Source organism: Lactuca saligna, chromosome 4 (genome assembly GCF_052625555.1).
Source record: "Lactuca saligna cultivar CGN05327 chromosome 4, ASM5262555v1, whole genome shotgun sequence".
NCBI classification, from domain to species: Eukaryota; Viridiplantae; Streptophyta; class Magnoliopsida; order Asterales; family Asteraceae; genus Lactuca; species Lactuca saligna.
In genome coordinates, this window is record NC_136420.1 from 258,424,147 (window position 1) to 258,444,142 (window position 19,996).

General features: G+C 39.1%; 1 pseudogene; it reads left to right on the top strand.

The window, feature by feature from the left end:
• The first annotated feature begins 17,611 nt into the window (after positions 1-17,611).
• Positions 17,612-18,518, top strand: LOC145039101 (RING-H2 finger protein ATL78 pseudogene; annotated as a pseudogene).
• Positions 18,519-19,996: the final 1,478 nt, after the last annotated feature.

The following is a 19,996-nucleotide window of genomic DNA, read 5'->3' on the forward strand; positions in this document are numbered from 1 at the left end:
AAGTTTACGACACACAATTGCATATCCTCTTCCTTTATGATAAGGGCTTCCTTGATACACAATGAGTGTCATCTATGTCTGTCATAAATGCGCGTCGTAAGGTTACAACACATGAATGCATTTTGTATTCGTTTATGAAAGGGCCTACATCGACACATATTTGCCTGTCATCTGTGGCTTTTATGGCACACAATGCGTCTCATTAAAGGGTGGTTTTGTAGTAGTGTAAAAAGTCAATGAAATTACACTATTATTACCAATAATTATGGTAATTAATAATACTTATGGCTCCAATACTTACCTATATCCGACATCTTTAAAGGCAATTTTTATATATGATGCATCTCCTAGACTATTTATCTACAAATGAAAAACATTTTATTCTCAACTGATTTGGGCTTTATTGTAACATCCCAGAATTTCGAGGTATTTATTTTGGCTTATTTTTGGAAATTGTGAGTGGACTCGGCGAGTTGGAGCTCAAACTCGCCGAGTAGGATCGCGGTATTGGGCACGGGTTCGCGTCCGGACTCAGCGAGTCCAAGAGTGGACTCGGCGAGTCCACGCTGTGTGGTGAAACCCTAATTTCCGGGGTTTGAGACCTATTTAAAGGGCCTTATGGCCGTCATTTGTGCACACCCAACCCTTAGGGAGAAACCCTTGAGTGCTTGAATGTTTTGAGAAAGAAAGGAAGCATTTCTTGACCTTGTGTGTGTTATTTAGCAAAGACGGAGGAGGTTCTAGACAAGAGGAAACAAAGGAGGTTGCTATACTGTGGATTTGAAGCTTAGATCATCGATCTAGAGGTATGATTTCGACTCATCTTCTGTTTTGTGAAGTATAAAGGGATTTAGGGTTTCTTATGGTCATTATTGGGTTGATTTGTTGCCAAGTAGTTCCCTTCTTGTGTTGAGGCTCTGGATCTGGATCCATAGAGGTCCAGAGAGCCTCACTCATCAAGCTTTATGTATAGCAATGGAGTTTATGATCTTGAGTTGTAGTATTTGAGACAAAAGCATCATATATGGTCATATAGATATTGTATGTGCATCAAGATAGTGACTTTACGTGCTAAATAAGCTTGGAAGGACTGGATCTATGGGTTAATGGACTGGATCTGACCTTATGAGCAAGTTTGAGTCATTGCATGGCACAGACTCGCCGAGTCCGAAGAACAGACTTGGCGAGTAGTATGAATATTGCCACGACCACACAGCGAGTGGTCTTGCCGAGTTGGGGAGGGTTGACTCAGTGAGTCAGGGGGGAGTTAGAGTGGACAGGTGGACTGAATCAAGCTGGACTCGCCGAGTTGTTCTTGAGACTCGGCGAGTTGAGTCGTGGTGGCCCCACAACTCATGCCAGGTGGAACTCGTCGAGTTAGGAGAATACTCGACGTGTCAAGGGAGGATTGTAGGGAAATCAGTGTATACGCTCAGACTCGCCGAGTCGCTATAGTGCACTCGCCGAGTCCGGTCAAAGTTAACCGTTGACCGTTGACCAGTGTTGACCTAAGTTGACTTGTTAAAGAGTAGTCAACCTTAGTTGGGAAAGTGTTAATTAGAGATGTATTGTGATATAGGAGGACTATAGCTCGGGAGATCGAGCAATAGTGATTTCAGGATTTACGACTTACCGAGACACGCGAGGTGAGTCTTCTCACTATACTTTACCTTGAGTAGGTAACCAGAGTTATGTGATAGAGTATTTGTATGCTATGTATGTTATGTGTTGTACTGCATTATTTGTATGTGATTTATGCTGTGCATGTTTATAGAGTTAGAACCTGAGGGTTCACAGAGTTTGGGTGCACGGACCCACAAAGTTATAGCCTCGAGTGGCTAATATGTGTTATATGTGGTATTTTGGGGAACTCACTAAGCTTTGTGCTTACAGTGTTTGATGTTATTTGTTTCAGGTACTAGTGACGATCGCGGGAAGGCGCCGGCTTGATCAGTACACACGCAAGGGAGTTATGATTTTGAGATCTTGGGATTTTGTATTACTTGGATTGAATGATTAAATATGGTTGTTTTCTGAATATTAAATGAATTATGTTTTATAAAAATTTGAAAATTTTGTTTTGAAATTTATGGTGTTACAATTTGGTATCAGAGCCTTGGTTTGAGGGATTCGGGTACACCTTCGGGAGTATTTGAACTCAAACTAAGGATTTGGAAAATATTTTTAAAAGAGAACAAAACTTTTCTAAGAGTAAATGATTTTTTGAGAAATTCAAAGAAGAAACGTGTGTAGGATCAGTCAGCACCCGAACGGTGATTTCCCAAAATACCCTTATATTATATGTTTATGGAAATCGATATGATGTATTCTCTTGCTAGAGTAGGCTAGGTATTCTTATTAGGACTAGAGTGCCCTGATTTGTGATGCCTTAGCCTAGGGAGATGTGAGCTGCTATGAGATGCTTGAGAGCGAATAGGGAGCAGCGGGAAGCTTATAAGAGATCTGTTAAAGAGTGATAGAGTACTTGGAATTTGGGATCCGAAGAGGAGGACTTTGGGTCTGTACTGAGACGGTGTGGATAGTAGTATTGGGCCCGTACTACTGAAAGCACCGGGGCAGTGCACGGTCCAAGTAAGAATCTTCGGTATACCAAGGATCAAGGAAGGATGAGTTTTCGAGTGTGAGTATGCTCGAGCGGATTCTAATTTATCGTATGTTGTATTTCAAAGGTTGATCATGGTGAGGACACGTCATATGCCGGAGGGTGTCGAGGCTAGTGATGAGGAGATCCAACAGATCATTCATGAGGAGGTGGCTGTGGTCATCAGGGCAGAGATACCAGAGATGTTTGTGTCTATTAAGACTGCGCTGATTGAGACTTTTGACGAGCGTTATGCTGCTCTTTCTGAGGGTGTTGTTGCGGCGGCCACCGCAGTTGTTACTGCTGCTAGGTCGCAGGGTGGTGACGCGTTGTTGTTCCGGGAGTTCAGCAACACGAAACCACGGGAGTTTGATGGGACCCAGGACCCGGTGGCGGCTATGAGATGGATTTCTGACATAGAGGGGTGTTTCTTCACTTGCTCGTCTCCTGAGCATTTGAGAGTACGGTTTGCGCTGAACCAGCTTCGCTTAGGAGCGAAGGACTGGTGAAAGTTTGTCACAACACACTTTTCGCCTGCTGAGCTTGCGGCAGTGACCTGGGAAAGGTTCACTGCCATGTTCCGAGATGAGTACGTTCCTCAGGTGGAGAGGGAGCGTTTGGCCCAGGAGTTTCTGACCCTCAAGCAGGACACTGAGTCTGTTACGGTGATTACCAGGATATTTCACGAGAGGGTGATGTTCTACCCTGAGCATGTGTCCACTGAGCAGGCTCGTATGAGTCGGTATTTGAGTATCTTGAGACGAGACATTCGGGAGTTCGTGGCGAACTCCTCATACCGAACATTTGCTGAGCTTCAGGCAAATACCCGGAAGAGGGAGATCGAGCTGGAGACTCAGGCTAGGGAGGAGGCTGAGTCTCATGGGAGGGATCGGCGACCGGCACAATTCCAGCCGGCAGCCAAGCGGGCCAAGCCCGCTGATCCCAAATCAGGGAGCCAGAAGGGCCGCACTTGTGGAAAGTGCAGAAAGTGTCATGATGGAGTGTGTAGAGCGGGATCTTGCTACAAATGTGGCAAGGAGGGGCATATTGCTAAGGACTGCCCCAAGGGGTTTGCAGTATGTTTTCACTGCAACCAGACCGGACACTGGAAGGCGGAGTGTCCACAGTTGCGGGGATCAGCTCAGGGAGCACCTCAGGGATCTGCTCCTGCCGCCATCAGAGCTACCGGGAGTGGGCCAGTGAAGGCCGAGGCGCCGAGGGCACGTGGGAGAGCGTTTCAGTTGACCGCGGAGGAGGTCCGCACAAGGCCCGATGTTGTGGCTGGTATGTATTCTTTCGTGTATTTATTATAATGTTGAAATATTATGCTCATATTATGTTATGCGTAGGTAATTTTCTTGTGAATTCTCTACCTGCCTTGGTATTATTTGACTCGGGTGCGAGTCGGTCCTTCGTGTCTTTGGCTTTTAGTCAGCACATCAGTGTTAGTCGCGAGGCGCTGAGTAGGCCTCTGAGAGTTTCCATAGCTGATGAGAAGGAGATATATGCCACAGAGGTGATCTGTGGGTGCGTACTCGAGATTTTCAGTGTTGAGTTCCCGATTGATTTGGTTCCTATTGCCTTGGGGGATGTTTGCGTCATCGTGGGCATGGACTGGTTGAGCAAGTTCGGTGCGGTTATCGACTGCGAGCGGCAGCTAGTGACCATACGAGACCCTAGTGGGGGAGTTCTTACAGTGTACTGCGAGGGTACCCATTCTGGATCAGCATTTTGTTCGGCCGCTAGGGTGAGGCAGTGTCTACAGCAGGGCTGTAAGGGTTTTGTGGCGTACGAAATTAAGCTCCCTAATATTAAACGAAATAAACTATGGATCCCATTATAATTTAAGATATACCTTTAGATTCAATTGTTCATGTAGACGAGTCATGAATGGAGGCATGGATGGTAGGTTGAGGCCCTTTTACAATTATGTGTATATGGAATTGAATTACCATAACATCCCATCATTAACATTAAACGATTTAGACATAAAGGGAAGGTATAACTGATTATGACTAGTTTCAACATAACATTGACCATGATGTTAACCTAACAACTTCGCAACGTCCAAATCTTGGATTGTCTTGATGTTGCAATAACTTTTTCTATGTCCATCTGGGACAAAGGCCTAAACGCCTCCAAAAAATAAAAAGATTCATCTTTTTACATAAACCCATCATAATGAGAGAAAAAAGAAGAATTTAAAACCTTGAGGGTGATGATTATGTACTCACAGTGTAACATCCTGTTTCCCTTCATTTCTTATTTTAGGGTCACGTGTAGAAAGTAGATTGTTTAAAGTCTTTGGGCCTTAAGGAGGCAATGTTTAGACCTTTTGGAAGGAGGCAATGATGGTTATGAGATCTAAACCTTTGAATTGTGTTTTGGGCCGAAGGGTAGAATGGGAATAGTCATAGGATGGGTTCTTACATGAAATAAGGATATTTTTTGGAGACTTTTTTGTCCAAGATATTTAGATATTGTTATAGAGCTCCTCAATACCTTTCCATGGATATAAAGAACATCGAAAACGGAGTTGGAACGAAGAAGTTACGACCGTTTAAAGTTAGGATGATTTTTTGGCTAGTCGCGTACGTTGGGCGTACGGGGAGTACGATGGGTGTACTAGGGTATCCCTAGTATACTGGGCGTAAATTGAATATGTTGGGCATACACGATCAGTTCCTAAACATTATTTTCGTGGTTTGATCCCTATTTAAGCTCCTTAACTTCCCCAAACCCATTCCAATCTTAGCCTCGACCTCTACAACATCCTCCCTTGAAACCCTAACCATATTTTGAGTCTTGTGAAGAAAAAGAAGGTGTTTTTAAGTTCTTTGGAGTGTTCTTGGTGAACCTTGGAGAAGAAGGAACTCATGAAAGAAGCGATGGTTGCATTGGAGCTTGTACATCCAGACCTTGTTAACCTTGATCTTTCTCTTGGAGGTATAAAGTTTGAATTTTGATGATGAAATAGTTAGATCTAGCTAGTTTTGGGTGTTATGAGCTTTTGGTCACTTTAAGTTCGTAAATTTTATATCTTGAAAGTTTGTGACCTTGTTATGGATAAAGTTGGAAACTTTATCCATCTAAAAATCATATTGATTCAGATTTGAAGGTTAGAGACTTGGAGTTAATGGATTAAGTTGAAAAAGATTCAATTTTGATCCGTTTGAGACTTAAAGACTAGGTATTATTCGTTGGGACGTTTCTAATGGACAAAGTTGGAAGCTTTATCCACTATAGAGCTATTAGGAACCATAAAATATGATATTGGTCCTTCTATCCCTTCTATGCAAGATTTCTGATGTCTTAACGGATTAATAAGTTAGGGTTTTAGCTTTTGGACCTTACCTAGCCATGGAAAGTCATAAAGGTGGAAACTTGATGACTCAAGACAATGTTTTGAGGCTATATCTTAGTTTAGGTGAAAATTCCTTAACGAATTAAGTGCTTAATGAAGGATTGGGGTCTGGCTACGTATGGTGAGCGTACTCAACTCCCTTGGAGTTTGACGTTTGTTGACTTCCTTTGTCTGTTGTCTTCTTTACTAGGTTTGACATTGGGTGAAATTTGAGGATTTTGGGCCGTTGATTAAGATTTTATCCGGTTATGGTGTTAGTGGATTCATGGGAGCAAGCATTGCATAAGGCAGCATATCATAGTCTTTGAAGGTTCTTCGATTTAGGTGAGTTTCGCTTCACTGTACCCATGGGTCGAAGGCACCAATGTCGGCCAACTAGTTTTGGTTGTTTGTAACAGAAGAATGCCATTGGGATTGTATATAGTCATTTAGGATAGACTGATGACTCTTGATCTAGGATTTTTTACCTGTTCCTCATTTGGTTGTGGTTCTAGAGTAGGATTACCTGTCCGGGTGTCTATCTCACTTCTGAGTATATACGATTATGCATTCCTTAGATTATTGGTATTCGGTATGTTGCTATGTTGTAGTGACCTTTTAGATATGTATACAGGTAGTTGGTATGTTGCTATGTTGTAGTGACATGTTAGATTTGTATCATGGTAGTTGGTATTTTGCTATGTTGTAGTGATCTGTTAGATCTGTATCCTGATATTTAGGATGTTACTATGTGGTAGTGATCTGTAGATCTATATTTCTACATGTACTTGTTGGTAATCATCTAGTGGAGTGCCCTAAGGACTGTATGTAGTCATGTAGGATAGCCTGAGAACTCTTTATCTAGGCTTTCTTTTATGATCCTCGTTTGGTTGTGGTTCTTGAGTAGGATCATCTATTATGGTGGCTATCTCACCTATGGATGCTTATGGTTACGCATTCCATAGAGGTTAGCTGGTAGCGGGACTATATGTTGTGAGAGAACTAGTAGGAGGTACTGAGTTGTATGATTGCTGGTTTCCTATATTATGTGCCTACTTGATCATGATTGTTTATAGGTCGACATATGTGGTAGTGGGTTGAGGTGGTCCTGCTTTATTTTGTAGCCCATAATACCCGATGCGGGCCGGCTGTAAACCGAATGCATAGAGGCTTCGGAGGAGCGTTTGGGTTAAGGCGGTAGGCCAAAGAACCCTGGGTATTCCAGCCCAATGGCTGAGTGGACCAGATGCTTGCTTGTATGTTTATCGTATGTGGTATTTTTGGGCGAAACTCACTGATCATTGTGCTTATTCAGTTGTTTATTGTTTCAGGTATGATCGGTCGTAATAGGAAGGTGAAGGCGTGACTGTACACATTCATCAGCAACAATGAAGATTTCACGCTGTAATATTACTCTGATTTTCAATAAATGTATTTGCAACAAATGGTTTTCTTTAAAATGGATTAATGAATGGGAAGCTTTACTTAAATAAAATGAAAAATTTTTGTTGTGAAAATGGGACGTTACACATAGCAGATTGTCTCCTATTCTTTCTATCTTTCAAAAACTCCATGTTAGGAAAATATCGTGCTTGTTTACAGACCTGGAAGGTATCATAACTATTGAAACAACCACATAAACCAACTACATGATCAAAGTCAATATCTCATCCATTTTTCTCCCTTTAAAGTCACTTTCAAAATCTTTGCTGACTAACTCTTTCTAGGTTTTCCAATTTGAAAAGCCTTTGGAAGACATCAAACTATTACATCATCAAGATCTGTAGGCTGATTCGTTGCTTCATATACAATTAGTCGAGCATTCTATAAAACAAAAAATATATATGTATATCACGCTCCGTGAAAGTAAGATTTCACATGAAGTAAACAATTACTATAAGAATAATCATAATTTCTAGTGAACCCATCCCACAAGGTTGAGAACTATGTTTACATATTGGTTAAAATTTCATTGTCTGATAAACTAGGCTGAAAACAACTGAAAGTGATAGAAAATCATTTACCTTTTCCCCATAGTATTACATATTTTTTTTTCTCGTAAGTAACACGTCTTCAATGAAAAAGACATGATTTTTGTTTTCTACATGGAAAAAGCAACATAAATCACATAAATCATCTTTGTGTCTCCTCTGTTATCACATAACCCTAGTTAAGTTTCCATATCTTTACGTTTTCAATGGGAGAACAAGATGTTGGATAAGGTGTCTAAGTCCATAACTTATTTGGTATATATTTGACCCGACCCGGCATGGTCCATTTGGGTTGTATTTCATCCAAACTATTTATGGACAATTTTATTAGAGTTATACACATATTATTATTAATATAATATAGGTTATAATATATTAATATGAAGTCATGTTATTTAATTAGTCTTAGTCTTAAATTAATTATGAATTAACTTAGAGATTAAAAGGAAGACTAATTAGATTGTGGGCTATTGATTTTATATGGTGTGGGCTAACACCCATTTGTTAATGGGCTAGGCTTGTACTGAAGTCCATGGATGATCCATGGAGATTTTAACCCATGGATCCTTGGAAAAGGAAAGGTCATGGGTTATTAGGGTTTCACCCTAATCATGTACACTATATAAGCATGCTTATGTTGCATGAAATAGCCACTAGTGTGTGTGTTTGTGTGTGGCCGAAAATTATAGTGTGTATACACTCTCTCAAAGTTTTCCAAAAGTTTGTGGTGATTTGTGATTCCATTTGAGGAATTCACACTATTGGTGCTTGGCCCTCAAACTCCTTAAGAATCAAACTCATAAAAAAGGTATGTAATCTCTTCTAACTCTTTTATGTTTAAAAGTACCCCATGCCATGTTAGATAGGTTATGAACCTTGGAAAATGATTATTTTGCATGTATTTAGACAAACATAGATCCAAGGTTTATTAGGGTTGCATGCACACTTAGGAAGTGTTAGATTGCTCAAAACCCAACAGTGGTATCAGAGCCTAGGCTTGCTTGTTTGATACTTGATGCAAAATAGTGAGAAAAGTCAAAATTTTTGCTGTCTGCATGGTGGACTCGCCGAGTCCATGGGGGGACTCGCCGAGTCCAGGGCAAAATTCAACCTACTCGCCGAGTAGGTTCGTGCACTCGGCGAGTAGAAGGTTCAGAATGCAGATTTTCGACTTTTGCTGCTGGAAATGGACTACAAACTTTACCCCAAACTGTTTTGATGTTTTAAAACTTATTTTAGTTAGTGTAATTGTTGTTCTAATCCATTTACAATAGCATATATCAAAATTTCATGCTTTGTATGTGTTCATATAATTTTTGAAACTTTGATAATCATGTTCATGTTCTTATGAATTTAGAAGATGATAGGAATTATTTGCTGAATTGTTTAGGATTAATTCTTGATCATTTATGTGTTTTAATGGAGTCCATAATTTGTCCTCAAGTTATGGATATCCAAAGGTCACATTTCTTTAACACACATTAAAAAACATAAGTTACATAAAATGAAGAGTCTTCATTTTATGAACCTTTAATTCATAAGTTATGAAATGAAAAGTTTTGAAGAGTTACAAACATGTCCACAAGTTTTGGAATTTGGAAAAGTTTCACACACTTTAATAAACTTTAATTCCAACACTTAGAATTTTAAAAGTTAAAATTCAACACTTATACTATTTACAACATTAATGGTTAATTATATATATATATATATATATATATATATATATATATATATATATATATATATATATGTATAAGAACAAGTCGTTTTACCGTTAGTAGGCCTCATTCACGAAGCTAGTCTATAAGGTGGGTATAAGGTTGTTGCCTATAAAATGACGACTTAATGGGTGTATACTCTCACCCACCGCTTGCTTGACTGGTGGAGGGTCGTTAGCCGAACGGGTAAGATAAAGACTTATAAATTCTCATTAAGTATGATGAATATTATAAAGTAACAAAATCTTTTATTTTAATTCCCAATCTTAGTTACTTTAGGAAAAATGTGAACATGGTGCTAATCTATGGAATTCACACGTTGTACGTTACCAAGTCGTTGGTGGAGCGTGTGTGGTTAACCGGCACACTAACTTGGACTAGTAAGGATCACGAAAGGTGACTTAATGTTTGTCATAGATCAATGGAGCATGTGTGGGTAATCGGCACATTGATTAGGTGATAATATTAAGGGTACCAAGTGAATTAGCATGGTTATTCACACCTTGTTTTGTGATCCTCGGCATCCCAGTCACAAAACTTAAAGGGCACAATCGAGATTGAAACATGTCATTGAAAAGTTCAATGAATCTCAAAAGAATCTAGGAATTTCAAATCCAATTAAAACCTAATAATCATTTCGTTTTCGTGGTGGAAATTGGTGAATCGTCATTCACCTACCTTTCAAATATATTATTACTTAGATTACGGCATCCCTCTTCTAAGTATAATATATTATGATTGGATCCTAGCCTTAATATTACATTTGGGTGTCTTATTAAGGACTCTATATATCTAATCTACACTTACTTTCTTCTTTCAGATGTCTTCCAACACTAATGCTTCGGGCTCTAACCCAACTGGTTCTTTCTCTCTCATGAATCTTTGTGGGAGAGTCATGTTTGATGGTTCCAACTTCATGGACTGGATAAGGAACATCAGGATGGTAACTCATTATGAGGACAAGGAATGTGTCCTCGATAAGGAGTTAAAGGAGCTTGATGAGTGTACTGCTACTCCTGAGGAGATTGTTGAATTCAGGACACATGAGAGAGATGCTACTAAGGTGGCATGCATCATGATGGCCACGATGACAGCCGAGCTCCAAAAGTCCTATGAGGACTTCTACCCTTTTGAGATGCACCAAGACCTGATGGAAAGGTACCATCAGAGTGCTCATCAAGAGCGGTATGAAATAATCTCCTCCATAACAACAACCCGCATGAAGGACGGTGAATCCGTCACGACCCACATGCAAAAGATGCAAAGGTATGTGCACTGTTTGCTGAAGCTGAATGTAAACTTCCCTGAGGAGTTGGCAATTGACATCATTTTGCATTCCTTACCTTCTTGTTATGACCATTTTCGTATGACATATCATATGAACAAGGAGGAAGTTACCCTTAGCAAACTTCAAGGACTCTTGAAAACCGCTGAAACCGGTCTTAAAGGCAAGTCAGTTGTTACCTCTACTACTCCTACTCCAATATCTACCCCTGTTTTGGCTATCGGGCAAGGCAAAGGGAAAAAGAGGAAGCACCCTTCGAAGGGTACCAAGGGAAACTCTCTTGAAGGCTCCTCATCAAGGACCAAGAGCGGTTCTGCCACTCCTTTTGCCATTCCCAAGGATGTTGATTGCTACTATTGCCAGGACAAGGGGCACTGGAAGCGAAACTACTCTAAATACTTGCAGGATCTGAAGGATGGGAAAGTGAAACCCACCCATGCAGGTATTTACACAATATTTTCTAATAACTCACCATATTCTAACTCTTGGGTGCTTGATACAGGATGTGGTATTCACATATGTTCTGATTTGCAGGGCCTAAGAAGAAGTGAGGATGTGGAGCAAGGGAAGATAAACTTGATCATGGGGAATAGGAAGGCTTCACCTGTTTCCAAGATTGGAGTTTATACTTTGTTGCTGAATAATGGGTTAAAATTAGATTTGAATAAATGTGTATACTCGTCTGAAATGGCGAGGAATATTATTTCCTTTCATGCTTTGTACAAACAAGGTTTTACCTTTTCGTTTGATAATGAATGTGGTGGTATTAATGCTTTCTTTAAAAATGTGTTTTATTTTAAAGCATTACCTTGTGATGGTGTGTATGAAACTGTGTCGATTGTAGTAGACTTAGGAAATAATGTGTTGTATATTGATTCTTCTACTAGCCTAGATAAAGCATCATTGTGGCATTGTCGTCTTGGACATGTAAACAAGAAACGCATAGGACAACTTCAAAAGAGTGGAGTCTTGGAATCATTCAACCTTAAATCGGATGATAGTTGTGAATCTTGTCTACTTGGAAAGATGACAAAATCACCCTTCACTAGAACTTGTGAAAGGGGTGAGGGTTTGTTGGACCTAATACATACTGATGTATGTGGACCATTCAAAACCACCACAAGGGATGCTAATCGGTATTATGTGACTTTTATTGATGATTTTAGTAGATATGGATATGTCAACTTAATCAAACATAAGTCAGAAACCTTTGAAAGGTTTAAGGAATTCAAACAGGAAGTAGAAAATCAATTGGGCAGGAACATTAAGATGCTTTGATCCGATCGAGGTGGTGAGTATCTTAGTACCGAGTTCCTTGACTATCTTAAGTAGTGTGGGATTGTCTCACAATTGACTCCTCCCAGGACACCACAGCTAAATGGTGTAGCTAAGAGGCGTAATTGAACCTTGTTAGACATGGTTCACTCCATGATGAGTCGAGTTTCACTACCAATCTCTTTTTTGGGGGTATGCCTTAGAGACTGCCGCCCATATCCTCAATCTAGTCCCTACAAAGAAGGTTACCAAAACACCTCATGAGATGTGGACTGGGAAGGTTCCCAATTTGGACCACATCAAAATTTGGGGTTGCAAAGCTTTCTTGAGGCGTGAAACTCATGTTAAGCTTGAACCCCGAAGCGAAAGGTGTATTTTTATCGGCTACCCACAGAAATCCTTCAGTTACCTCTTCTATAGACCCAGTGAGAATGCCGTCTTTGTAGCAAGAAGAGGGGTCTTTCGTGAGAGATAATTTATAAGCCAAGGAGACAGTGGGAGGCAAATTGATCTTGAAGAAATTCAAGAATCAATTGGTGAAGGAACCTCAGACACTAGCAATCAACCTGAGGAGGAAACTTCGGTTGAGCCAGCTGACGAGTCTGTACCTCCGAGGCGTTCCACATGGGTTAAGAACACACCTGCGTTTTATTATGGTTTTCATATTACTACGGAAGGTGATACATTTATCAGTGATAGTACACTGGTAAATTTGGATGAACCTAGCAGTGTTAAGGAAGCCATGGCAGGCCCGGAGTCTGCTAAATGGAAGGAGGCTATGGACAGCGAGATACAGTCCATGTATGACAATCAAGTTTGGAACTTGGTTGACAATGTACCAGGCCGTAAAACAGTCGGGTGCAAATGGATCTTCAAGAAGAAGACCGACATGGAAGGAAAAGTGCATACTTATAAGGCTCGACTGGTTGCGAATGGTTTTACTCAGACTCAGGGTATTGATTATGATGAAACCTTCTCGTCGGTAGCAAAGATTAAGTCTATTAGGGCTATGCTAGCCATTGCTGCATTTCATGATTATGAAATATGGCAAATGGATGTCAAAACTGCTTTTCTTAATGGAAAATTGGCTGAGGATGTGTACATGAATCAGCCAGAGGGTTTTGTCAGTGCAGAGTACCGTAATAGAGTATGCAAGCTTGAGAAATCCATTTATGGATTGAAACTAGCATCTCGTAGCTGGAATCTTTGTTTCGATGTGAAGGTCAAAGAGTTTGGCTTCTCGAGAAGTGAAGATGAGTCTTGCGTGTATGTTAGAGCTAGTGGGAGTATAGTTAGCTTCTTGGTATTGTATGTGGATGACAAAGTACTTATAGGAAATGACATCCCAACATTGCAGGAGGTTATGTCCTGGGTTGGGAAGTGCTTTGCTATGAAGGACCTAGGGGAAGCTGCCTATATCCTAGGGATAAGGATATTAAGAGAAAGGAGTAAAAGACTAATTGGACTTAGTCAAAGTACCTACTTGGATAAGGTGTTGAAAAGGTTCAACGTGCAGAATTCCAAGAAAGGAGATTTACCGATCCAAAGCAACACCAAGCTGAGTAAGACTCAGAGTCCGAGTACAGAGGCAAAGATAGCTGAGATGAGCCAATTACTGTATGCTTCCGCTGTTGGCTCGATCATGTATGCTATGACTTGTACCCGCCCTGATGTGGCCTTTGCTTTGAGCATGGTCAGCAGGTATCAGGGGAACCCTGGTAAAGCTCATTGGACTGCTGTAAAAAACATTCTCAAGTACCTGCGGAGGACTAAGGATTGGATCCTTACTCTTGGTGGGAGTGATGACTTGAGAGTATTAGGGTATAGTGATGCTAGTTTTCAGACTGATAGGGATAACTTTCGCTCTCAGTCAGGCTGGGTCTTTACCTTAAATGGAGGGGCAATCTCTTGGAAGAGTTCCAAGCAGGAGACGGTGGCTGATTCGACTTGTGAATCAGAGTATATAGAAGCAAGTGAAGCGGCGAAGGAGGCGATATGGCTGAAGAACTTCATCAGAGACCTTAGAGTTGTGCCAGCTATTAAGGAGCCTATGGAAATTTTCTGTGACAACAATAGTGCGGTTTCTTTAGCTAAAGAATCGAGAGATCATGGGAGATCTGGACACATTGACAGAAAATATCACTTCATAAGACACAAGATAGAAGAAGGACTCCTCGTGGCAAAGAGGATATCGTCAGATGAGAACCCTGCGGATCCCCTTACAAAGGGACTGACGAGGGCTAAGCATTTTCAGTATGCGAGGCACATCGGGCTGAGGGACGATATTAGTTTTACAGATTAGATAGATTCTCTGAAACTTGTAAAATGTAATCGACATTTGATGATGAATAAAATTGTGATTTATTTATGAGTAAGGAGTCGCTATCATTGTCAATTATTTACAATTGTTTCAGCATTGCATGTTTTGACTTCCAAAATAATTAATTTATTCAAACCTCCACAATCGGTCATACGTCAGAAGTAGGTATGAATCAAGATTGTCATGAATTGGGTTTGTAGATGGCTAAAGGTTTTTAGACATGGCAATGGTTGCTACAATGTTCAAGAGTACTCATAAGTTATGAGTATTGGAATAAACCCACGCTCACTTGTATCACTTCATGGAATTTATCTCGAGTGATCGTGAGACAGTAATATCATATAAGTCTTCAAACCTAGAGATATGAGTTGTTACCTATGAGTTGGTTGTGCATTGATTGCACGTAAACGCATAAGTAACTTGATGTTATAAAACGTGCCTTTGTGTACAATTCAACAAGTAGTAGAATAAGTATATGAGTCGAAGTTTATCTGTTCCTTCTAGAAATAGAAGCGACATCTGCGCCCCTCGATGATTTTGTGTTGACCCATGTACCGGGCCTGGTCAGAACTAAATTTATGTGTTCAGTTGAGTTCTTTGTCAAACAAATCGGAAATCGAGAAACAACTGCCAGATAATAAGCAAGACATAGTTCCATGTGTTTGTCCGGCTGATATCATGAGAACAGAGGATTGTATGATCACTTATCTTAAAATGGCGCTTCATAGTTCAACAGAGTTTTCGAGAGCTACGATTGCTGGTTGGTTCCTGAAGTAATAGGCAAATATAGTTATTAGACTTATCCAAGTGGGAGTCTGTTGGATAAGGTGTCTAAGTCCATAACTTATTTGGTATATACTTGACCCGACCCGGCATGGTCCATTTGGGTTGCATTTCATCCAAACTATTTATGGATAATTTTATGAGAGTTGTACACATATTATTATTAATATATTATAAGTTATAATATATTAATATGAAGTCATGTTATTTAATTAGTCTTAGTCTTAAATTAATTATGAATTAACTTAGAGATTAAAAGGAAGACTAATTAGATTGTGGGCTATTGATTTTATATGGTGTGGGCTAACACCCATTTGTTAATGGGCTAGGCTTGTATGGAAGTCCATGGATGATCCATGGAGCTTTTAACCCATGGATCCTTGGAAAAGGAAAGGTCATGGGTTATTAGGGTTTCAGCCTAATCATGTACACTATATAAGCATGCTTATGTTGCATGAAATAGCCACTAGTGTGTGTGTTTGTGTGTGGCTGAAAATTGTAGTGTGTATACACTTTCTCAAAGTTTTCCAAGAGTTTGTGGTGATTTGTGATTCCATTTGAGGCATTCACACTATTGGTGCTTGGCCCTCAAACTCCTTAAGAATCAAACTCATCAAAATGGTATGTAATCTCTTCTAACTCTTTTATGTTTAAAAGTACCCCATGCCATGTTAGATAGGTTATGAACCTTGGAAAATTATTATTTTGCATGTATTTAGACAAACATAGATCCAAGGTTTATTAGGGTTGCATGCACACTTAGGAAGTGTACCCAACATAAGACTCATGATCATGTCTCACTAAAGATGTGTATGCTATATTCAGTAACCCTGTTGAAGAATTCTCCCTCTTAGAGGCTTCCAACTCCATTGAGTTTCAATACAATAGATTTGGATGGTTTAGTAGATTTTTGCATTCATGAATTTGTTATTTTCTGAAAAAGAAGCACATGTTATTATGGAATTTGAAGGATATTAAGAATTTAAATGGAAAACCAAATCTTACAAAAGTTCGTGCTAACTCAGATAGGGGTGGGAAGCAGTTTGCTTATACAACCAATGTGAATTCCATGAATCCTAGCTTAATAATCCTCCACAACTGCTGAAATGAAATTACGTTCTGGTCACCGGAATATAATTATTGGTGAACTTTATGTCAAGGCTTTGGTGCCTCAAGCAACAGTGGTGTGTACTCATGTGTTAAAGAACTTGAAAAATCCCTAAATGGGATGAACGATTTATAATTTTGTTAGCCCATGCCCTTGGCCACATGGAGTTTCAAGCAAAAGAAGATATTGTGTTTGATGCTGATGTGTTGGGGAGTGTTAAGATTCCAGTGGAGAAGATCGTCATCGGAAAGACTATTTATGGTTGGTTCGTGATGGAGAATTCAAGTAAGAAGAATTCAGAACAAGGCAACAATGGATTTGGGGAGCGAGTTTCTAATTTTTGAGGATTTAGGTTTCCCGCTGGTTATTAAAGAGGAAGACGAGCATTACTAAAAACTTATTAAACGATGGCCAATTGTAAGACACAGAAAAGTACATGTCGTAAATTCTTCAAATTTTATAAGGCATGCCTTTTTTATGACACCTACTGTTACGTGACATAAAGCTTGTGTCTGTCATTAAAGGACATGTCATTATTCGCATGTCATTAAATGCCTTTTTTCTAGTCGTGACAATAACAAAATGTAAGACCTAAAAAATCAACAGGTTGCACAATCGATAACAAAAGCACAATATGCAAAACTTTTAGAACTGAATACAACATGGTCAGTACGTATGCAATGTCGATCCGCCCCTGGCCGGCACAACACCTTAAACACCTCTACTTTCCGCATCTAATATATTGTTTCTGACATAATTTAAGGTTCTTATTTCAGCAAAAGTCATATATTTTAAATCCATTTACTTGTATGTTTGAGCGTGTTGTGAATTAAACGTATATATTCATTCCGTTATTAAATTAAAAACGTTTCACGAAACAGGAGAAAAAAACGTGGTTATCCAAAGCTACAACCGTAGTAGAAGATCCAAATGGTGGAGAGTGCGTCGGACCCATACAAATAGAGAAACCATTTACTAAATAATTACACATACCGTAGTGGAAGATCCAAATTAATGGTGGAGATCATATATATTAAAAAGACGAATAGATAAATGCCACATGGTGGCTCAAATCCTATACTAATATCCTCTTTTTTTAATTAAAATAAACAAATTGCGACCCTACTCTAATCACCTCTCTATATATATCTAAGCGTCGGTCTTTCATTGAATTCTCATCTAAACAAACATTGATTATTATTCACAAACAACTTAACATGTCAAGACTGTCTACTGAGCTCTTTGAGTATGAAATGAAGCATTTTATTTCAAGAAAACTTCTACTTGACACTTATTCATACCAACTACCAGCGGCTGATGTGACAGCTCCATCATCGTCAAGCCCACATACAGAACATAGCAACTTTGATGCGAATGTGGTGATGGTGCTGTCGGTGCTGATATGCGCTCTGATTTGCTCACTAGCGTTGAACTCCATCATCAGGTGTGTATTAAGATGCACGGGATTATCTAATTCAGAAAGTAGCGGTAGCCAGGAAACAACTTTAGTTAAAGCCAACACTGGAATCAAGAAAAAAGCATTAAAGACTTTCCCAACAGTCAGCTATTGGGAAGGACTGAAGCTACCAGGATTGGACAAGGAATGTGTGATATGCTTGGGTGATTTTTCAACAGGAGAGCTAGTAAAAATCCTGCCCAAGTGCAACCATGGATTTCATGTGCGTTGCATCGATAAATGGCTGAGTTCACATTCATCTTGTCCAACTTGCAGGAACTCCTTACTTGAAACATGTCAAAAGTTTGTCACAGGTGGGAAATGTAGCAGCAGTATGTCTCCACAACTGCAAGAGCAAGGTCCAAGAAATACAACTATTTTAACCATATTGCCTCTGTCGCATGAAGCTCTTGTACGAAATTATGAGACGTGACTAGCTAGTTCTATCACAAAATGAACAAATCAAATGTAATTACTGTAATACTCATACGTAGATAGGTAGGAATTTTCCATTGAGTAATTTAAATTATTATTGACACCGAAAGTTCTTTCCCTACAATAAGTTACATGCTTTGCAATTGTATTACAAGTCTTTTTTTCTAAAGTATATATCATCAAATTAAATTCGTTAAAACTTTACTGTAATGTATATTCTTTTAATTCTACTTATAAGTTTGTTAATACTTGTATATAAATAAAAGGGTACTTTTAATAAATAATATAATCTGAGTATTGTAATTCACTCTATTTAGAGGTGCACAAACCGGAGTGTTTTTTGTAAGACCAAAAAAAAAAAAAAAAAAAAAAAAAACCCCTAACCGTTGCTTCATATTTCAAGTTGTCATATAACCGGTTAGGATTTAACCCAATCGCCGGGTAAGAATCACTTACCAGAATAACTCGGAACAAAATTTTTGCCCGGTTTTCAGCTATTCGCAAAAAGCCGGATTTTCTTTCGGAAAAAGAAAAAATGGTTTTCCGGGTCAAACCATATCAACTTGACTTTATTATGTAAAAGAGATTTTTTAATATGTGGCGAAAGACACATATAAAAAGTATTAATTATAAAAAATATTATTATAATTAAATTCAAACTACATTTATTATGGAGATTATTAATACATTTCAAATTTAATTATGATAATATTCATAATAATTAATATATCTTACATTTAATTATGATAATATTTGTCATTAATTAATGTTTTTTATATAAGCACATATTAAAAAATCCCTATATAAAAAGGTCATATGACTGTTAATGTAGCCGCTCAGAGTGCCAAAATCACCATTTTGCCCCTCTAAAGTTAGCATAAATAGGTATTGGTTCAATTGGTTACAATATAATGGAAACAATAGTTAGCTTTTATATTTGTGTATAGTAAACACAGGTAAGGATGTTTATCTTGATTTAAAAGAAAGTTAACTAATTTGTAACGATCCGTCTCTGGTATGTTGTTTCCATGTTATTTATTTTGAAGTTTTCAAGAGGACTCGGCGAGTCTATAGCCCGACTCGTCGAGTAGAGACGGGGATTTCGAGCACGTGTAAGTCGGCGACTCGACGAGTCCATATTCGGGACTTGGCGAGTCCGTCTGCCAGGAGGAAACCCTAAATCCCCGGGTTTGCTCACTATTTAAGCAATGTTTTGTGCCCCCAACTCGCCTCCTTCACCCTCAGAGAGCTTGTGAGAAACCCTAAACCATTCCTTGTATGATTAAAGTGTTTCTGTGTGAATGTTTGAAGGATTGAAGAAGAAGAAGAAGAAGAAGAAGAAGAAGAAATGATCAAAAAGAGGAAGCGTAGAGCAAAGATTCAAGGCCAAAGTCAGAGTTCATAGAGGTATATCTCGGAATTATGTTGTTTTGTGCTTAAACCTCCATTTAAACACCTCTAAGGCTAGTTTAATGTATTTTCCAAGCTTTTTAGTTGTATGGATGCCTTGTTGGATCGAGATATCCCTAGATCTGTTCATTTAGGAGCTTTAGAGCCCTAATCTATTTCCTTTTTCAAGCTACCTTGCACGAGAACCCTAGATCTAGCCTTTATTATGCCTTTTGAGCCTTTTAATCTTCATGGATGCTTATGGACACGTAAAGATAGAATCTTTAC